At 50.6% G+C, this 16541-nt stretch overlaps 1 protein-coding gene and 1 pseudogene across 2 annotated transcripts in view; both read right to left on the bottom strand.

Annotated features, from left to right (window-relative positions):
• TMEM67 (transmembrane protein 67) overlaps positions 1-16541 on the bottom strand; it is a 1133211-nt gene that overhangs the window by 674345 nt on the left and 442325 nt on the right. The window lies entirely within an intron of this gene.
• LOC147724442 (eukaryotic translation initiation factor 1 pseudogene) lies at positions 3732-4361 on the bottom strand (annotated as a pseudogene).

Genomic DNA, 16541 nt, shown 5'->3' with positions numbered 1-16541 from the left:
ATCAGGGGAGTGGCGTTTCAAGTATTGAAGTACTATCCCCCACTTTATCCTGTCCCCCAAGCCATTAACATTCCAACTTAAGACTCTCAACCCCCTATCCCCATCCCTTAAACACTGGCGGGGTCCCCCAACCCCGAGAAGGAAACGGAGATCAAAATGTACAACAATACGCAGCCTCTAAAACAATTCAAACAAAGGAAAGAAACCCCCCCCTCCCCCAAAAAGCCCCACACACACATCCCCCCCCTCCCTGCACCCCTGCAATAATACAAAAAACCACCCCAACTTGCAGTGTGCCTGTCGCCCTACCCTAAACAAAAACTAATCTACAAGAAGAACAAGCACTGGTGTTGCCAATAGGTTTCGCATTTGGAAAGTTGGAGCTATTGGTTTTGTAAATGACATTTTATATTTATATATCGTTATTGGCTTTGTCAATAACAATATATAAATATAAAATGTCATTTACAAAACCAATAGCTCCAATTTTCCAAATGCGAAACCTATTGGCAATGCCAGTGCTTGTTTTTAACTCCTGCCAAAAAATAGAAATGTCTCCACGAGCGAAGCACCATAACGGTGCATACTGTGTACAGTTTTTGTTCCAAGGAGGAGGAAATGCAGCAACCTGCCACAGCCCTGAACTTAAACATGTTTCGGGCGCTGCTTGGCTAAGTAAGTGGTGACACCTCCGGCCGAGCCCTGCTAAAAAACATCCTGCTTAAGAGCTCTGGCGTACTCCGCCAACGCCAAACGTACGGCGACCTAAATCACTGACTCAAGTAGCCGTGCGGCACCGATTTGCACACATCTTAATTAGCTTTTAATACAAGTAATCTGATAACTGCCCCTCGCCGCATCCACGGCGGAACTGTCACAGCGATGAAAGAGGTTTATAAAGAAAAAAAAATTAACCTCTCCGCCTCCAGCTGACCTTTGTCAAAGAACCCCATCTGCTGGTTGCCACGGTAACTGAAGGCAATTGATCGAGCGGAACAAGAGCGGCGTCGAGAAGTTTGCCGCCAAAGGAATGCTGCAGTATTTTAGAACCGAGACGGGGCAGAGCGCGCGCATTCACGTTATGCAAATGCACTTTCGCGAAAGCGGTAGTTGAGGAATGGAAGAGAATGGTGCACCGCTGCCTGGAATGGCGCACTTATGCTGCCCGGAGAGCAAAGTTTCCAACTCGCGTACCAACCACCGTGGAAAATGTACAAGCAAACATACACGTTTGAATTAAATGGTTGTTTACAAACTGGGGCGTAATGCTATATAATTGTGTTAATTGTGTTGATAAAAGTGAGGCAGGGAAACATGATGTGATTAAAGGGCGGTGAAGCAGTCAGTCTAGCGCCGCTAGACGCTTTTTTCAACGCATGTTATAATACAACATCTGAAACCGCTGTGGGGTAGGATCAATACGGAGTTTATTCTAAAACATCATGTTAGACTAAAATGTCGACTTAAGCCTCCTAGAAAATTGAAAAAAAGTCTCCAAAGTGATAAATATTCTGTTTAAAAAAAGAATTATTTACATGTTCAAATGAGAATAATAAAAACTGAGTATGATGCTTTTTTTCGTGGAAACAAAACGTAGTTTTGTCAAAATAGAAAAGTCACTTGGAACGAAAAATGAACAAATTCGAAGTTGCTGTGAGAGGGCTCGTGCAGTGGAAGGGGCAGCAAATAATCTTATATGCAAACAAAGCCGGATGGGGGCGGGAGAGCCTGGTGGGGGGGCGGGAATGCGAGCGAGGGGAGGAGAAGTGTGGCAGGCGGATTAGGGAGATGCGCGTGCTTGTGTGGTCACGTGACCCGCTTTTGTGGTCACGTGACTCACATGCACTGTGGAAAAACCGCAGTGGTTTGACAAGTCGAATGGAGCACTTGAGTTTTCGCCTATTACATTCGCAAGCGAATGATAATAGGCGCAACCTAAAAAGGAACACCCCAAGAGGAGGAAAATTCCCAATCCCCCCGCCGCCTCAGGGTTTGCATCGTGAAAGTGTCATTGACCCAAAAATGAGACGAACTACCGCTACGCGGTATGGGAGTTGCTCACGCCGGTCTCCTCACTCCTCCTGGTCCGTCTGGCCTCCCTCCGCGCCTCTGGGTTGCTCCGTATATTCCCGTTGCGTTGACAAAGTGTCCAACCAGTCACTAACCACCTCCGGCATATCAAAAAATAGTACACGCTCATTATGTTCAATCCGTAGCCGGGCAGGGAAGAGCATGGCATACTTCAGGCCCAGGTCTCTTAGTCTACGTTTAACCCCGGTAAATCCCAGTCTCTGTTTCTGCACCGACTGGGTAAAGTCGGGATAGAAGCTGATGGATGCGTTCTCAAATTTCGTGGGGCCGTTGGTCCTCGAGGCCTGCAAGATGGCATCCCTGTCCCTGAAGTTGAAGATCCGAGCAACTATGGGTCTTGGTGTGGCACCCGGTTTGCGTCTTCCGCCCGGAACTCTATGGGCACGCTCCACCGCAAAAAAGTTGCTGAGGCCCTTAGGAGCAAGATGGTTTAAAATCAGATCTTCCACAAGGAGATCAGTCGATTGTTCAGCTGAAGTCTCCGGAACTCCGACGATGCGAACATTGTTGCGCCTTGCGTGGCTTTCAAAATCCTCGAGCCGGCGGGCAAACTGTTCACTCGAGGTTCGTAAGTGCCGGACCTCGGTCTGGAGGTCGAACACATCGGTGGTGATGCTGCCAGTTTTGATATCCAGCGACTTGACTCTCATTAGTTTTGGCCAAGTCCGTCCTAATCAAACTGACATCAACAGCCACTGTGTCGATCTTGGAGGCCAAAGTTTCATACTGCTGGCCCATAGACGACTTCATGCTTGCGATGGCGCCCATTACATCTCGCAGAGTCAACTCTTCCGTTTCTGGGGGGCCACCTCCGAGGTCCTCCGGAGTTTTGCCAGTCCCGCTGGGGGAACCCTTGGGGCGCGTATATCGATCCATGATGTTGGATTGAGTGGCACCACCCCGAGACGTGTTCTTGGTAGTCCGTTTATCGCTTTCAGGTTTGCCCGCCATATTGAGCTGTGCGCCCCAAAGGGGCTTTTGGGACCTGGTGCGAATGGCTCCTCACGGAGAGAAACTGCGAAAAAATCAAAAATGCTGGGCACCGGTCAGGGTCAGTTGAGCAAGTTGGCTCATGGACCGGCAAGAACAAAGGATAGCCGTCTTTCAGTGGACGAGAGCAGGAAAATCGAAACCGAAAGTAGACCAGGGGTAGCAGTCTCCTTCCATCCGCCGTTGTTGTTCAACTATCCCCCGGGTATTTCGGATGCTCGAGTCCCAGGTTGTCCCACGGTGTAGGCCTTCAGGCGTCAGGACTGAGTATTTCAGGTGTCCGGCGTTCGATTAATTTTTTGAAAAGGCCAAGTAGATCAGGAGAGTTACAGCTACAATAACCCGTCGTTAAAAACAGGATCCGTGACAGGATAGATGTAGGAGGCGGCGAGGGTCTCGGGAGCTCAAGCGACCATCTTGGATGCACGCTAAGCTCCTCCCCTCGTCTTGTTTCTTAAACTCTTCTACTGACCAGTGAGACTTCTCACCTGCTCATATCAAGTGGGGTTAGCTTCTGGTCAGGGTAAAACCAAAATGCTACAGTGCAGCACATAGGGAGCCTCTCATATCACTATCTAGTTTTTTTTATCTTAGCAGTCTTTCTCTCAATTAATTGCAAAAACTTTGCTACTATACCTCACGTCTGCCATGTGATACTTGGACTTCTGAAATGCTTACTTAGATTGTGGAATTTTCCACAGGGTTGGATTCTGTGCCATGTTTTACTTTAGGATTACAGTCCTGCCATAATTGTTTCCAACCAACCCTCCAGCAAAGAGTCTCCCACTACAGATGTTGATGCTGTTTATTACATTAATGTAGCATGTCCTCAAAATTGTGAAAGGGCATTTTCACATGCTGTTCAGTTTAACTTTCGAGGAGGACTGGCTACTCATTCCAGATGGAATTCTATGAACTGGAGCATTTAGAAGCCATGGACTTTAAGCTGTTCATCCTTTGCCAGTCCCACCTCAATGAGGAACTGGCATGCGTTTTTACGCTGGTCACCTTGAAGCTGGATTACCTCTGCGTATTCTGGGTGCTCAACCACAGTACCATTGCAAGCAAATTTCTTTTTAAAGGCCTTGACTAACTTATTTTTATCGTAATCATCTGCAATCTCTTGTAGGGTTGTGAGGGTCTTTCTGCCATTTCTCTGTTGGATCCTTATATGAATAGAATCCTATGTCCCTGCTGGGAGCCAGGCATCACTCTTTGTTGCATCAGCAAAGGGGTCGAAAGACTGGAGGTTCTGGATACCGGACATACGATATGCTTCTTTTTCCGTGAAGGAAACTGTCAGCTGATTACTGGGCGGATGGTTGTAGTCAGTGTGGGGAGGTATCGAACCAACGATAATTCAACAACAGCTCAGAAAGGAAAAAAGATGTTTTTTTGCACACTGTGAATTTTTCTAATGTTAACATCTAATCAAATCTATTTTATATTTCTGTAAACTTAATGATCTAAATAAAGAGATTTAGATACTCTAACCTTATGACAAATAACGGTTTTGAAACTTTAACCAACCTATCATCATGGATTGATCGCAAATTCTGTCATTGATGATAGGAATTGACTTGGGAAAGCTCTAATTTGCCTACGGTGGAAAAGGTCCATCGACCTCTCTAGAGCCGCATAGATTCACCACTACGAGATTTGTAAGTAAGTGTATATTGAGACTGAACTATCTTGGTGAGTCATTGGGCTCCCGCAGAATGAACGGTTAAGGCTGCAAATACTAGTGTAGCCTAACATTTAAAACATAGGCCCATTTTTAAAGTAGACCTTATGAAATTCAGACCCACATTAATAACAATTCACCTTGAAATAACACTAAGTTTTGTCTTTACCTTGAATTTATCCTCAGATGAGACATTCTTACGAATAGCACACACTTCATCAAATGACTAGCTGATGTCAGAAATTTCTTTGGCCAAACAAATTGACAGGTCTACACTTTTAACAATGCCAACAGTTTCAAATAAAGACTGATTCCTGCGCCTCGGGGTTGCTCCAGAGTTTTCTTATGGGTCAATGTACTACAATTTGTTCCCCAATCTAAAGTTCTACCAAATTTACACTGAGAGGATAGGATTCTGTGTGCTCCCAAATACGACTCAAAGGGTTCATTTAGCTACTTTGAATCTGGAGTAAAAAGGTGATGCTGCATGATGATATGGGGATCATCCTTGAAATGTGGTTTTAGCTTGTCAGTAGCTTCTCTGAAATCATGATATTCACCAGTAGCTAACCTACTGGGTGGACGGCACCTCTGCAAATGGTTGAATACTTTTGTGCTCCCTCCACCAAAAGGTTGAATAACAATGCTTTCTTCCTTTCTGCTTCAAAGGATTTGCCACCAGCAGTCAGTCACCAGATAATTATTAAACATGTTGCACCATGTTTCCCACTTCATAGTGAATTCACCAGCACTATCAAGAACATTGGTGCCTGATTACAAGCCTGAAGCGGTACAAAAGGGGGTGGTGACGGACGGAGCATCTGAATCAATCAAACACTCACACCCAGTCAAAAGATCTGGGTTTAAACCATCACCGTTCTTTAGCCCACTCTGCCACCCCAGTTCAGACATGGCTATATGCAAATCAGTCTGACCCTGTGCCTCATGGGAACAGTCCAGCCCAAACTGTCAAGTCATGTCTTCCCTGGACCGGAAACAAGCTTCCGAGGACCGGTTTCTGGCATTCCAGCCGTCTTCAGCCCAGCTTGCTTGAATCCAGTGGCAAAATGAGCAAGGGACTCACGTCTGCGCATACCCTGCCACACTTATGGCGGCCAAAAGCGGTACAAAAGGGGGTGGTGATGGACGGAGCATCTGAATCAATCAAACACTCACACCCAGTCAAAAGATCTGGGTTTAATCCATCACCGTTCTTTAGCCCACTCTGCTCTGGTTTTTGCAATTGATTACAAGCCTGAGCAATGTTAGGACAAGGCTCAAATGCAGGAATTTACAGTAAATGATATATGGCAATATACAAGTGAAACAAATCACCACGTAAAAGTGTACCCATCTATAACTACTTGCCATTCATAGTATGTTAGGCTTGTGCTACAATATACCATCAACTAGTATGAGTGCCAATAATAAGTGTGCATATCACCATTTGCTGCTTAGGACAGGTTTTTCTAATGAACAACAATAACTTTCAAATACCAAAATACTTCAGCTGCAAGGAATTTCCCTAACTGATATTAATAAAGAATGGCACCCACATGTGTGCTTATCAATATTGAAAAGAATATGTAGGCACTCACTCCTTGATTCAGAAAGGTTTGCATGTCACCTTTATAAGCCAAATGAATGCATACCATGAACTGCTGCCAACCAGCCGTGAGCAGTTATACCAACTGGAATGCTCGTCACTGTTCAACAATATGACTTGCCCGCCTTCCTTAAACTGGCAAGGACCTTATCACCGCTTAATTTCCAATACATACCTGCACCGCTATCACTAGGTGGGGCACAGTTGTTAACCCCTTCGCTGCTAGGCCTCTCCCTCCCCCGTGCTAAGCCTTGTGTGGAAATTAGAAAAATTAATGTACATAAGCGGCGTTCATTTGCCTTTTTCCATTTCCCTCCCTGTAGGCACCATGAATACCGTGAAACATTGACCGCTTCATTCCACCAGTAAAAGCCCGTGCCCATATGTACATGACAGCCATTTTAGGCACCATGGCCTTTTGCCCGCTCGTTGGAATCCCCGGCTTCCCTCCTGCGCGACCCTGCTCTGAAAAGTAACCCTCCTGCTTGACCCATGCACCCCCCCATTTTCCTCTCGAAGAAGCATCCTTCGCCTCAGCTGACATGACCCCCCCAGCTGTATCTGACTGCCCCCGTTCTCTCATGTACGGGTCATAAGACCTCTCTCTCTGTGCGACTCTGTCCCTGTGCGCACCCTGGCTCCCCCCTCCTCCCTCACATGGGAAAGTCATAAACCTTCTTCGGGGGGGCGCTAGAGGGCGCACTGCAGAATGGCCGCACTGTCGTGAGGCTCCTGCTGCCCGGAGCTATTATCCGCCTAGGGATCCTGATTACCATCGATGCACCCTGATCTGACCCTATAGATCTACTGGGATATTGACTGACCACCCACGGTCCAACTCCTGGGCCGTTCGGAGGTTGCTGGCCGAAGTTACGAGGATTCCAAGTTTCCCCGACTTGCGCTCTGGAGGTCTGGTGTCCCTTGGCCCGGCGTCATCGTTCATGCCAGCCCGTGGCTCTGCACGTGGGGTGTAGGCCCTGCTCTGCCCCTCTCCACCGGGCCCGCTCGCTGGCCGGACAGGCTGTTTGTTTCTTCTTTGCCATTGGACTGATCTCTTGGCTCCTACATCTGCCTGCCCGGATACCATTGCTCACGGAGACACAGCGGATCTCCTTCTGGTCGTTTGGGGGATCGCCCCTTTGGTCCGGGTGCGGAGACGGCCATTTTTCCGTCGTTGGGAGTGGCGGGGCGCGCTGGCCTGCTCGTGCCCCCACGGTTCGGCTGTTATCCGTGCCCTGTGTCCGGCCTACGTCCTAACTCCTATTTGCTGTGGTCCCCCGCTGCACTACTAGCACACCATTATGGGGAAGCCGGACACTAAACAATCCAAGTTGTCCTTTGACTCTGGAGGAGCTAGGAGGGGAACGCGGTTGCTCCAGGATGCTGGGACTTCGCGATCTCCCCCCCCGCCTGTCGCTGATAGTGTGCCGCAGCCACCACCACCGGACTTTACCCAGATGATGCAGGAGATGAGGCAGGGGTTTGCCACGATAGTGGACAAGGTGGACAAGATATCGTCGCGCATGAATGCGGTCGTCCAGAAGCTGGACGTGCATGAGGAGCGCCTGACAACGGCGGAACAGCGCATTTCGGACCACGACGACACGGCAGCCACCCACACCACCCAACTGGCGAGAATGGACAATATATTGCGTGTAATTGCCGCTAAGAATGAGGAGTTGGAGGCGAGGAGTAGGCGCAATAACGTTCGCATTGTAGGTGTGCCGGAGTCCACAAATGTGGGCAAAATGGAAACTTATGTGGAGAGACTACTGGTGGGCGCCATTGGGGCGGAAGCATTCTCATCCCAGTTCATCGTAGAGAGAGCGCATCGGTCACTGGGACCTCGGCCGGCCTCTGGGGCCGCACCGCGCCCCATCATCGCACGCCTTTTAAACTATCGTGACCGGGACGCTGCCCTCCAGGCTGCCCGCACTAATCGGGCCCTCTCCTTCGATGGGGTGTCTTTCACCATGTACCCCGACTTCACGCCGATGGTGCAGGACCAGCGTCGTAAGTTCCTGGGGGTGAAAAAGAAACTTCGGGATCTACAAGTAGACTACGCTTTGCTTTACCCTGCCAAACTTAGAGTGACGCACCAGGCTAAGCAACATTTTTTCACCAACCCACAGCATGCTGAGGATTTTGCTAAGCGCCTCCAGCGCGAACGAGCGGCTGCAGATCGGAGAGGCGATCGAGACCCTGAGGATGAACATTCGGCGGCTGAGGAGGAGGTCGCCTGATTGTGGTGACTTTGGTCTTTGTTTCTCTTTTTCTGGTGTTGGAACATTCTGGACGTCTGTCTTTTACACTGACTTCTACTGGCTTCCTTGTCCGCATTGGTGGCCTAACTGATATCCGCTTTTATTTTTGTTGGTGCGGGGGTCATGTCTTGCCTGAGGTGAGAGTGTACGTATTGTTTCTTGGGGTCGGTGTGGAACCGCAGGATGGTGCTATCTGGTGTCGCGCTCTGGGCACCCACCTCCCACCTCCCCCGCGCTGCGCCTGGGGCCGTTTGATACTCGTTGGCTCGGACACTGGCGTGGTGTGAGGGAGTGGTATCGTGCACCTCTAGAAGGTTCCCCGGAGGGTGTGCCCCACTTGTACCTTTGGTTTGGATTCTAGTCCTATGTTGGTTGACTGGATGTGTGTTGGGGAACGGGGGGGTGGGGGTGCGCATGGCCTGATAGTTGGGGTGTCGTCAGGTGGGTGGGGGGGGTGGGGATGAAGCTGACCACACTTGCTTGCCCAGGCCTCAGGGGTCAGTGGATGGATTGCTGCTATTGTCTGTGTGCACAGGCGTGGCTCCGTGCCCGCTGCCTCGGCTGTTCCATTTATCTTTTCGGCGGAATTGCTCCTGGGGCCCTTGCCCCCGTCCGCCATGGGACCGGATGGAGCGGCCGCCATCTTTGGCAGCCGCGTGGCGGAGAGCGCTTTGCACGAGGACCGCGTGTGTGAGTTGTGGGCCGTATGAGCTGGATTGGCTGCGTGATGTGCGTAGTGTTTTCTGAGTGCTTGTTGCATGGATGGTTCAGCTGGGGGGGGGGTTGTTGTGGTTCTGGTTGCTTGGTTTGGAGATGGCTGGGATGGGTGTGGAGTGTATGCGGGGGGACGACTGCTCCCTAGGGTGCGGTCCTGTCGCTGGGAGTTGGGGGTTCCGTATTTGCTTATTGGGTCCTGTGGGGCCCGGAAACTGGCTAATGTCGACTGCTGTTATAGATCAGATATCGATTTTGTCTTGGAATGTACGGGGACTTAATGATGCCAGGAAATGTCGTAGTGTGATCCAGTACTTGGACAGGCATGCTATTCATGTTGCCCTCCTCCAGGAGATGCATCTGCGTCCCGCTCCTTCCCCCAGCTTTGGTGGGAGGTGGGCTGCGGCCAGGATGTTTGCTTCCTATTCTTCTTATGCTCTCGGGGTTTTCATCCTTATTAAAAGATCGCTCGCATTTCAAGAACTGGGATCTATGGGTGACCCTGAGGGGCGCTATGTGCTACTGTGGGGGCGGCTTGGGCAGAACACTGTACTGTTTGTTAATTGCTATGCTCCTAATGTCGATACTCCAGCCTTTTTCGTTACATTGTGGGGTCATGTGCTTGCTGTGGATGCCACTTACATTGTGTGGGGGGGGGGGCTTCAATTTTGCATTTCATGCCCAGTCGGATAGATCGGAAGGGAGCCCTCAGTATAATGTGCAAGCTAGGGAAGTATTGCGTGGGATTGTGGAGGAGGCTGGGTTGATCGACAGCTGGAGGTATGCCCACCCTGCCACTAAGGAGGGTACTCATTACACTACACATGCTCGTTCATGGGCGAGATTGGACTATGTGTTTCTCTCTAGAGGGTTGGTAGCTGGCCTGCGGGAGGCTACACATCTGGCTCGTACGTATTCTGATCACTGTCCGGTGAAGGTTGCTCTATCCGTCTCCGGGCTGCATAGGCCGCGCCCGCCTTGGCGCCTTTTTCCGACTGCGTTGCTTGACCCGGTGTTCAAGGAGGAGCTTGGCGAGGAGGTAGAGGCGTTCTTCCCTAGAAACAAGGGCTCTGTTGACAGCGTCGAGGTCATATGGGAGGCGTTCAAGGTTACGATCCGGGGAGTCACTATTTCTAAAAGTTGTGGAATTCTTAAACTGATTGTTCGGGCCCTCGAGGGCTTGGACCCTGACTTGCGAGACTTAGAACGCAGGATGCAGGTTGACTCTGATCCCGATCTTCTGGCCCAGTTCCGTACTAAACTCTCCGAGTATGAAGAGGAGGCTGCTAGAGAGGTTAAACATAGGGGAAAGTACTGGACGGCGAGGCGATACTGTGAGGGGGAGCGGCCCGGTAAGGTCCTCGCTGCCCTTACTAGACATCCAAGGCATTGGTCGGACGTGTTGGAATTGGTGTTGCCGGATGGCACTCGCTGTCGGGACACTGCGGAGATTCAGCGTACTTTTATAGACCATTACGCACACCTTTACACGACACAGCAGACTGGTGAGACACGGTATGGCGGATTTCTTGATGAGCTTGCACTCTGTTGGCTATCGGATGATCATCGAGCGTTCTTAGGTAGACCCCTAGAGGTGGAGGAGGTCAGGAATGCCATCATGTCTTTGAATAATGGGAAGGCCGCCGGTCTGGATGGCCTTCCTGCTGAGTTTTATAAGTGTTACGTGGACACCATGGCCCCTGTTCTCCGCGAGGTTTTTGAGGAGTCCCTGGAGGAGGGGCGTCTGCCGTGCTCCATGCGGGAGGTCGCCATTACGTCGCTGCTCAAGCCGGGGAAGGATCCGCTGGATGTGGGCTCCTATAGGCCCCTCTCATTGCTCAACTGCGATGTCAAAATTCTCGCGAAAGTCTTGGCAGTGAGACTTGCCGAGCTCATGCCCGTTCTTGTACTGCCTGATCAGTCGGGGTTTGTGCCCGGCCGTGCTACCTCCCACAATCTTTGCACCTTATTTTCGCTTGTGTCGACCATTGCTCCTGATATCCCGGTTGCTGCCATTTTTCTGGATGCCACTAAGGCGTTCGACTCCGTGGAGTGGGGCTATCTTATTGATGTTCTTTGTCGGATGGGCTTCCCCGGATCTTCATCTCATGGGTTAAGCTCTTATATACTGATCCGATGGCGAGGGTGGTGGTGAATGGGGTGCTGTCCCCCTCGTTCCCTCTCACAAGGGGGACCCGACAGGGATGCCCCCTCTCGCCCCTATTGTTTGCCATTGCCATTGAGCCGCTAGCCTGCAGGATTCGTCAGCTTCACCAGCAGAGCGCCTTTAATTGTCTTCAGCGGCAGGTCGGTATTTCTTTATACGCTGACGATGTTACACTTTATGTTAAAGACCCTGAGAACAACCTTAATTCGCTCTTACGAGAGTTGGTCGCTTTTGGGGGTGTCTCCGGTGTCTATATCAACTGGCGGAAGTCCCAACTTTTCCCCCTCACTGCTGCTGTAGCTAGGTTTCCCCTTGATTACCCTCTGGAATGGTGTGATTCGGAGCTGCGTTATCTCGGCATTGTCGTGTCATTGGATAGAGAAGAGACGGTTCGGCTCAACTATGGTGTGGCTATTACTAAACTTGCAGATGATGTCACTAGATGGATGTCCTTGCCTCTCTCCATGGCCGGCAGGGCGTCACTTATCAAGATGGTAGTTTTGCCCCGCTTTCTGTACCTTTTTCAAAACCTTCCGTACCATCCTGGTGCTTATTTTTTTCGCAGACTTCGATCTGAGCTTATACGATTGTTCTGGGGGGGCAAGCAGCCGCGGGTGGCTTGGGCTACCCTTACATTACCCTATTCTGATGGCGGTTTCGATGTCCCTGACTTTGAGCTTTATTATCTTAGCGCTCAGACGCATTACGCTTATCACTGGATGCGCCCCACGCCGTTTATGCCCCAAATTGCTGCTGAACATTGGGTTGCCCACCCGCTCCCACTGGAGGGGATGGTATTGGGCAAGGTGTCAGATGTGGAAACGCCTCGCACGACGGTGACGTGCACGGTGGATGCTTGGAAACGGGTGGCTCAATTGCTGGGCGTCTCCTTTCTTTATTCGCCGGCCCTGCCTCTGTCTTATCATCCTGATTTGTCTCTGTTGCTGGAAACGGGTTTTCAACGAATGTGTAGGCGGCTCGGTATCCTCTCGTGGGGTGACTTGTTTCATGAAGGTGCCTTCCGTACGCAGGCTCATTTCTTCGGAGTAGCTGCCTGCTCCCCATTAGAGCTGTTCTACTTTGTCCGCTTGCGGCAGGGCATGCGTGCTCTGTTACCAGATTTCCCTTCAGAGCCGGAGGTTACCCTCCCCCTCCACGTGCTGTTGGTTTCAGATGGGCGACACCTGGTGTCGAAATTATACGGTGCTATTCGCAGACAGCGTTCGGTCCCGACCAGTCGGGTGCGCGAGCAGTGGGTTGCTGAGTTGGGAGCCCCTATTACCGACGAGCAATGGAAGTACTGCTGTGGACTCACAGCCAATGTTTCCTCCAGTTGTCGCCTTAAAATTATCCACTACAAATTTGTTCAGAGGTACTATTACACCCCGGCGAGGAAACTTCGGTTTCATTTGGCGGAGGATGACAGATGCGCTAGGTGTCGTGCAGAGGGCGCTGACTTTCTGCACTTGGCTTGGAGTTGTGCGGGGGTGCTGGAATATTGGACTCAGGTCCATGGGGTGACGTTTGACCCCTTGGTGATGTTGCTGGGTTATTCTAAGGACGTGCCTGCCTCACCGTAGATTTGTCGACGTGGCCCTGCTGCTGGCTAAGCGTAGGGTTGCTTGTTGCTGGGGTCGTGGCAGGGTACCGCGCTTCCAGGATTGGTTGACTGACCTCATATACTGTCAGGACCAATATAATATCTACTCTGAATTGATGCCTGTCAGATGCAGACCGAAGGACTTTTGGAGTCCGCTCCAGGTGTACCTCCTAACTAGAGCTGTGCAGGATTCTGATTCTGAACATGGGGACCGTGTAGGGGTTGGTTGACGGCAGCATGGTGGGCTGGGATTTCATTTTACACCTGTTGATCCTCAAGTATCGGGGGAGAGTCTGGGCTGCTTCCTCTTACTGCGAGCTTTCGGGGGCTGTGGTATGGTTAGAAATTGAGATCGTGCCCCTGTCCGGTTTTTTCTTGGCCCTTCTATCTGACTCTCCTTTGTTTTATTTTCTATGCGCTAATAGAGTGTGTCCATAATGTATTGTCTTATTAGCTTGTCTGTGCAAGCTGGATCATTTCTTTCTTATATGCATTGTACATTTCGATGTGGCTATATGTGTTGACTGATATGCTACCCTGTACTTGCCTCTATCTCATTTTTCGAGTCTGACGTACCAATGTAATGGCCATATGTGACTGTATGTATTGTGTATGCACTTCCTTTGTCCTTGCTTATCTCCAAAATAAAGGTTTAAAAAAAAAAGTCATAAACCTTCTTCTTCTGCAAGACTCTGTCCTTGGGAGTCACGCTCGCGCCTGACCAAACACCTCCTTTCCTTTTATGAATACCCCTCTGTTGGTAAACTCTCCCTCTGCGCCTGATTGTCCACGCGGCATGAATACCTCTCCTTTGATGACCCCTTCCACCGAGTCCGATTGTCCACACAGGTCCGAGGCCATCGCCAAAGCCGGGAGATACAGTTTACTACCCCCTATTGTGTGGAGTCGCTCCTCTTCAGAGGGCCCACTATTGATCCTGGCCTCCCCACCCCCTGGGATACGATCAGGCGCACACATCCTAAGAATCGGCGGAACACTCAGCTGCGTGATAGCCCCCTCCTCTTATCAGCAGGTTGAGGACCTCTATTGTGGATGCATGTGGGGGTGGGATTAACACGAGGATTACGGGGATGTCTTTCTCCTTGCTTCACAATGTCATTATTGTAATAAGGAATGTTGGTAATGTATAAAAGGCGATGTCTCAGAGAACTTGTTAGTGCACCTCCCGAAAGACACTGTGTTTCGTGTCCGAAATGACAGGCTCTCCTCATGAGAAATAAAACTCTGTTCTTGTGATTCCTGCTTCCAGCGCCCGTCTCTTTATTTGGTAACTATTCAGAATGGGAACTAAGAGGCGACTTGCGCCAGCAGCCCGGGCATCGATAGTAATATGGGCTAACTTTTCCACAATTGGCGTCCCAACGCGGGGCCCATCAGCGACATAAGGTCCGGTAAGAGAGGTCCAGACGATGGGGTGAACATCTAAACGATCGGAGTATACCTGCCTTGAGAGGACCCTCGTCCGGCTGCTGATTGAATGAACTTCACCGATTCCGAACGGACCTCTCTCGAGTGACCCACTGTCCTGACTGGGACCCCACAGGACTGCTGCGGTAAAATCATGGAGTAAGAGAACGATCGGGCGCTGGAAGGAGGAAGGCGAAGAACTGCCCACACGGTCCGGTCCGGGTAAGGTCGCGTAAATGCGACAAATTGTGAAATGATTGTTTGATTTGGATAATACTAGTATTACTCTTTTGTTGGTTCCTCTGGAGATTCACCGTCTGCAAACGGAGAAACAACAGGCTCTCCCTTTGCAAGCAGTGAAGGATAGGTAACGCAGACTTTTGTCCCCGTTGTAATCCGTCGTGCCTATCTTCCTCCCCCACTGTTTCCCGAACTGTTGTTCGTGGATTATTGTCTGGAGATTCTCTGTCTGCAAACAGGGAAGAACAAGGTCTCTCTTTGCAGGTAGCGAAAAGGTAGGTAACGCAAACCTTTAACACGTCGTACCTACTTATTCTCCCCACTGATTGTTTGATTGACCGAACATTGATTGTTCGAGATTGGTTCTTTTGAGGTATTCACCGCCTGCAAACAACGGAGAATAGAAATATTCTGTCTAGTCTTTGCCCGCCGTGATAAGATAGGTAGTGCAGACTTTTGTCCCCGTTGTAATCCGTCATGCCTATCTTCTCCCCACTGATTGATAGCCTGTTTAGCCCGGACCGCTTATTAGAGATGAACCATCCAGCTCCACTGGAGGGCACACCTAATAAGGACATGTTCATTAAGTGTGGACTAGTTGATATAGCTTATAATAGGTTATGGCATAAAAATATAAGAAAAAGAGTCGAGCGAAATCAGTAGGCCACTGATGAATTATCAACTTCGCTAAAAATAAAATAAGAAACGTTAGAAATAATCCGCAATAAGAAACATAAAAATGGCGAGGGAAGACAAGCTTGACACCAAGGCAGACACGAGGTAGATTAGGCTTCACCGCCCCTCACTGCTCCAAACATGTCTATCCCACCACCCGCCACGCCCAATAACGGTAACATGGAATAGATACAAATCAGCATACACCTACCCCCATTCCGGAAGCTCCCGAAGTGCAACAGGTCTGCGGTTACGCCCATCCGGAAGGCGAGGCCTCAGCGCGTGCAGAGCAGGGCCTGGCTGGCCGCCATCGGAAGGGGAGGCTGTAGGGCGGACGGCCCGAAAAATCGTAATGGTCTCTCCTTTTCCCCTCTTCTGCTGCCCTGCAGGCCACGGGGGGGGGATGTCTTGCCTCTGCCTCCGACCCCCCCCCCCTCTCTTGCCTGATCCGGCCATCATCGAAGACCGAAGCCAAGGCGAGGTCGGCAGCGCTTCTTTCCACTATAATGGCTGCGACAACACTTCTTTCTTTTCAATTATGTCTTGGACAACCCTTGAGAGTTGCAGGTAGTCCCGCCACATGAAGGGGGGGGATGTCTTGCTGCCTCCGACCACCCCCCCCCCCATCTTCATCGCCTGGCACGGCCATACCAAAGCGCTGGAGCCGAAGAACGGCGCGGGTCGCTGGAAGGGGGAGGCGGCGCGAACGAGCCTCCCCCACCTCCCTCCAGGTGGAGGCTTCCAGCGACACCCCAACACTCCTGCTTGAAGAGGGTCCATATCAAAAAGCGGGTTTTCTTGCCCGGGACGGGCAAACGCCCTGTGCTCCTCAACCTTGAAGATTCTAAAAGAGCCGGGGGGGCCGACCTCTCCAAGAGGCGCCCCCGCCCCCCGTCCTCCGATGGAGCCACGAGACGTCGGCGCACTCCTGCCGGCGCCAGCCTCAGTTTGGAAATGGCTAAAATGCAGCAAAGATACAGACTTGTTCAGTTCCGGTGGAACACCAGAATGACCCGGTAGGAAAGATTGTCGCCGCCCTCCCCACTTTTTGACTGATGGTCCATATTGCTAGACTGTTACCA

The sequence above is a fragment of the Lissotriton vulgaris genome, chromosome 4_1 (assembly GCF_964263255.1).
Source record: "Lissotriton vulgaris chromosome 4_1, aLisVul1.2, whole genome shotgun sequence".
Taxonomy (NCBI): domain Eukaryota; kingdom Metazoa; phylum Chordata; class Amphibia; order Caudata; family Salamandridae; genus Lissotriton; species Lissotriton vulgaris.
This window is presented reverse-complemented; position numbering and strand designations above follow the sequence as displayed.